Source organism: Rutidosis leptorrhynchoides, chromosome 7, assembly GCF_046630445.1.
Source record: "Rutidosis leptorrhynchoides isolate AG116_Rl617_1_P2 chromosome 7, CSIRO_AGI_Rlap_v1, whole genome shotgun sequence".
NCBI lineage: Eukaryota > Viridiplantae > Streptophyta > Magnoliopsida > Asterales > Asteraceae > Rutidosis > Rutidosis leptorrhynchoides.
In genome coordinates this window covers 101733171-101739027 of record NC_092339.1, presented here as the reverse complement: position 1 = coordinate 101739027, position 5857 = coordinate 101733171, and the positions used below count along the sequence as shown (strand labels likewise).

General features: G+C 37.9%; 1 non-coding gene across 1 annotated transcript; it reads right to left on the bottom strand.

Annotated features, from left to right (window-relative positions):
* Positions 1 to 473: 473 nt before the first annotated feature.
* Positions 474 to 580, bottom strand: LOC139860917 (small nucleolar RNA R71). The gene has a single exon (XR_011763543.1). It is a non-coding gene; the product is annotated as a small nucleolar RNA R71 (small nucleolar RNA).
* Positions 581 to 5857: the final 5277 nt, after the last annotated feature.

Genomic DNA, 5857 nt, shown 5'->3' with positions numbered 1-5857 from the left:
ACCCAAACCCGATCTAGACCAGGGCCGTTGTTTTTGTACCTGATCCAGACACAATAATCTCTAAAGCACGCAAGGAAGCACGAATCAGAAAATAAATGGCGTTACGCGTTACTTTAGCAGAAAACACAAAACCCTCGATTGAAGGTCGAGGAGGACCGACCAGATTCCCAGAGATTCAAGGACACTCGTTCGAGTTAAAACATCACAATATACAGCTCATCCTAAATGGATGTCAATTCCATGGACTACCGAATGACGATCCTAATTCTCACCTTGATAAATTCATATCTCTTTCTAACTCCTAAAAATAGCCAGGGATAGGACAAGATATAGTCCGGCTATACTTATTTCCCTATTCTCTCACTCATCATGCACAAACATGGTTTGAAGGATTGAAAAAAGATTTCATCACGTCATGGACGGAGATGGCTACTAAATTCCTGACCAAATATTTCCCTCCTTCTAAACAAGCCAAACTCAAGAATGACATCATTAACTTTAAACAAAGTTATGATGAATCTCTTTACATTGCATGGGAGCGATTCAAAACCCTGCTGAAGAAATGCCCTAATCACAAGTTAGAACGGTCAGCCCAAATATGTACCTTCTACAATGGTCTTACGATAAATTATAGGATGACGATTGATGTCGTAGCTCAAGAAAATCTGATGAACCAAACCGCAGACGAAGCATGAGAGTTGCTCGAGAACATGATAATGCATCATCATGACTGGAATAGTGGTGAAATAACTTCATCATCTACCCCACTCTCCGCACTTAATAATCAAACGGGGGCCATCAAATCTCTCACAGACAAGATGGAGTCTCTTGCCAAACAACTCGAAGAATTGAAGACGCAACCGCAGCAAGTTAACCAGGTCCAGACCTGTGTTAATTGTACTAACCCGCAATCCACTGAAGAATATCAAGTTGAGTACGAAAAACCTGACGGTTCATTCTGTTACATTCAATACCCAAATCGTCAATCAAATCCCGGATTCAATCAACTACCTAGGGTTAACCAATTCCAAAGAAACAACCAAACTTTTCACTATCGTTACCCATCTTATCTGTAACAGATAGAAACATGGGCTAGACGTAAGATGACTATTTTGCCCTTAGGTTTATGTGTGTCTGATTATATGCTTTTATATTAATAATAAGTTTATTATTAATTGGCTATGTGGTTAAGACCAGTTTGTGACAAGGGTCACATAACAGATTCGTTTGTTGAATTTAGACTTTGTTAAGGTTGCCGAATTAAGTACGAAAGATATCAGATAACTGATAAATACCCGTGAGTTGTGAGGCATGAGTTTTAATAACCCTTAAGAGTGTAAGTGGCTGATTATTGAGTTCATTTTAGAACTCTTCCCTAAATAAGAAATCGTATCTACTTTTACACTCTCTCAAACCCTAATTTAATTCAAATGTGAAATTGAATCAAGAGGCTTTAGTGACTGATTCTTAGCATCATTTCAAGCATTTATCCAGGTTAGCATGCTTGAATTCGTGTTTTAATTCATAAGAATTGGGGTTTTATGTGTAAAATGGGTTTTATGTATTTTTGAGCTTGAATCTTATGATTATGTATTTGTTATGCTCAATTGTTGTTAGAAATAGCTTCTATATAGTTTATATGATGTTTTTGAAGTGGTTTTGGTGTTAGAACTTGCAAAAATCAAGATTTGGGGTCAAAAACGCGAAAAACGGCGAACTGGAGCTGTTCATCAGCTCCCACACTTTTGATAGCTCAACCACGCGGTTGAGCACGCATTTGAGGGCTCAACCATGTGGTTGAGGGATCAACCGTACGTTTGAGGTCTCAACCGTACGTTTGAGGTCTCAACCACGCGGTTGAGCGTTGGTCAGCTTTTGGTAAAATTGAAAAGGGCATAAATTTCAAATCGTAACTCCGTTTTCAATGAAAAAACTATCGTTGGAATCTTATTGAGGTCTACTTTCCAATGATAAGGTTTTAAGAAGCTAGATAAAACTTTATTTTTGTCAAAAAATGTGTTTTAGGGTGTATGCCTTATTTTGCACACATGTGAGTGTCGTTATTGATTGAATTTATGATGTAGACTTATCATATAGTGAATACATGATTTTATGTGTTGATTTACACTATTTATTAATGTTTCATGTTGTGAATTTTGGGTTGAAACCCGTCTAAACAAGTTGTTACTACTGTTCTTCATCACTCTCATGAATGAGCCTTCACTCGTACGGTTGAGGTGGTCGACTATTGTTTTGGTTAAGATAATATGTACGATTGATATATGACTCGTACAAGTCACTGGTCACTTGTGTGGTGAACTGTACGGATCATTTGATTCATTAATGGGTGTTCATTCATAGATCAAACGTACGAGTAAGTTGTCAACCGCACGGTTGAGTGTTCTCAAACGTGCGAGTGCGGGTGTTACTCGTACGATTGGCAGACCAGTTGTTAAGTGTTTAAGTGTTAATCTATAGTGTTGTTGTCTTGTTGTTGGATTTATATCAAGACATGATTACTGACTGTGTTATGTCTATTCTCAGGTGAAAAAGGATAAGGAGAAAGCTCAGTAGTCAGAATCTGAGCCATTGCTGGTAATTGGTGAGTGGGTCTATCTTCGGATAGAGTTTAAGTAGCAAATCATGCTACTATGGATTACTCTGATTACCCTGTGTAGTGTAGTGATTTCCATGCTAGTTGGATAGTTGCATGCAATGTGATTAATATGTTGTATTTGTGTACTGTGCTTGACACCAGCTGTTCCTAGGGAGGTTGGGGATTCGCAACTGTTCCCAGGGAGGTTGCAGTCCGTGTGAGGTCAATCGTTCCAAGGGAGGTTGATTTCATACCCTGCAGTCTGTTTGCAGAGACTAGACTGGAAAGGACTATCGGTAGATGCTAGCCTGATCAGCTAGGTCGTGTGCCCGTACAAGCCACCGATCCTCATATTGTCTTGTTTGTATGCTTGTTGGTTGTAAGCATGTTAGATGATTAATGTATTATGGATTTCTTAAGCTTAATCTGTAGATAGATTTCATTCACTTAGTGGTACGCTAATCCCCCACATTCCTCCCTCTTCAGGTTTAGCTACTGCTAATGGGATCGGAACATGATGTAGAAGATATGTTTGACTTGCAACTCTGATGTGGATATTTGTAACCGTGTTTTTAATAACGTAACACCGTTTGTAAAAGTAAACTTAATTAAGTGGTTTTTATACTAATGTAATTAAGGTTATGATTTTACTATATAAGACTTCCGCTGTGTTATAAAAAAAAAGCCGGTGTTACAAGTTGGTATCAAAGCATAGGTTTGACAGCAAGTACATGCGTGTATCTTGTTCTCAAACCTTGAGCGGCATCAAACATGTTCGTGGGTGGGGTTAAGTGAATGTAGGATAGTATATGCGTTAGTTGTGATTGAACTAACCTATTATCTACTAAGCTTTTGTATGAAGTGATGTGATAAGACAGGTATGACGATCGATCAAATCCTGCAGATGCCCCATTGACCCTCAACATTTTCAAAGCCCCGTTGATGATATCAAGATTGAGTTAGACTAGCCAGGAATGTCGCATTAAATTATCCAGTGGATAAAGAAGTATATAAGTTACATTGATAACGGAAGTTATGAGATACAAAAGAAAAAGATAAATGAGATGGAACAATGACAATCGAAAAATAATTCTGGCTATCGTTGCTGCAGTGATTGTAATTAATATTGGAGTGGGTCCGGGGTGCAGGTGGGATCGATGTGTTGATAGATAAGAATATGTCTTCTTTCTTATGAAGGTGCGTTCTCATTACATTATTGTAATTAGTAGTACTATTGGATTGTTTACATGTGGTTATGTGTGCTTGTAATCTGTTGTAATTAGTGGGGATCATTGTGATGTGATTGTTATTTCTATAGCAGAAATAGTCGATAATTTGACGGCTCCAGTTACATTAGATATGTCTGGAGAGCTACCATCAACATTATTGGGATCTTGTTCCCTTTGACGTGGTGCCATGATTTTTGTGATTGACATGTTCTCTGAGACTTGTCAGATGTGATTGCATTAGATATGCTTGCCATGATTAGTGAAAATTGTTGGTTTTATATAAGTATGAAATGTATTTCCCTATGACTGACGGGACACACTTAGTGGTCTGTAGAGTTCGAAATTGGGGATAGTGCATTTGTTATAGATGAATAACTTGAACATGGCATTCCGTTGTTATGTTTTATGTGATTGCATGATATGTAGGTCGGAACTGAACTGTGATATGTGATAAGTGCCATGTTGTGTAGTTATGCAGGGGATCAAATTATATGACATGTTGCCATGCTCTTAGTGAATTGTCCATTAGTCTAGACTTGATATATTGTTATGCGTGGCCTGATAGTGTGGTATAGAGATTTTATGAATTGTTATTCCTGTACAGTTGACTGGAGGAATGTACGTAGTGATCCATAGGGATTGACTAGGGTAGTAGTCCCCTTAATTGTTAACCAGAGATTTGGATTCTGTTGAGTGACTTTATGAGGCGCGTACTCTACATGCTTAATAGACCGTGACTGAATCAGTGAGTGTGACTGGTTTAGTGATATAGTTGTATGACTGGACTTATTGTGTAGGACCCGTAGGGTTGTCCTAAGGATCTGTCTTCCTTCTGTGGCCTGACGTGACCTTTTACGTGGTCCCTAGAATAAATGTGGGCTACTTTCCTTGAATTGGTCTCGTGGGAAAATAGAGACTAACTTTGACCTGACTGAGGACCAAGTTTTTGCGTGTGTGTTAACCTTGAGACTCGGGCAAGTGTTAGACTAAGATTGAGGAATTGTGAGTAGTTTTCTGTGGGTTATCTTTGGACAGCAGGGAAACCCTTGACTTAAATGGGGGTTGATATTGGGTAGGTTATTGGACCTGAAGACAAAGGCTAGTGTTCAACCTCGTTTGGAATTGTGACCAGTATGTCAATAGGATGTAATGATTTGACATGATAAATTCTTATGCTATGGGAGTCGTGTAACAGCTTCAATTGATGGTTAAAATATTCTGGGAATTAACTTGTAGTATCTGGTTAATTGTTGCATTAATGAACCTTGAAAATTGGTAAATCTAGGTTCAGCGATTATGGAATTATTTATGCAAGTGTGTGTCTGCGAATAATGATTTAACATATTTTGAGATAGAATCGGTTTATGGGTTAATTGTGTTTTGAACTGCGAGTTCTTAAAATTGTCGTATGTTGTCAGCATGACCGATTCATTGATAGAGTTGAATTAGAAATCGGACTTAGATATTTAACCTTCGGAATACTTCGTGGTTCATAAAACCTTAGTTTTTAAGACTCACTAGAGTGGGATTTTCAGTATGAACTCAGAACGGTGTGATAGTGATTGATGTGCCGACAATCAGTAAATGATGTAATTGTGTGTTAAAGTATAGGTTTGTCAACCTTATGTTCTTTGGAATTGATTATTGTTAATGGGTTGTAACTAACAGTGACTCGTGAACGTAGTTGTGGATAGACTGTTGAACATGATTAAGATCTTGCTTCGAGATATTCGAAATGAAAGTATGATTTGAGACAATGTATTGCATCTGGCCAACGAGAATACATTGTAGTGAATCATATAGTAGTTTCGAAAGTCGGAGAAGATATAGTAAGTGATGAATCAGATGTTGATTGACAGTGTTGTATGTTAGGACCTTGTGGGATTAGATATATTGTTTGGAAAACATTATTTCGATGGGTTGCGAATTTCGAGTTACGGTTGAGATTAATATTATCTTTTCGAGGGAAACTTGATGAAATATGACATATGATTATTTGTGAAATTACCCTTAATGTCGGTTTATTGCGATT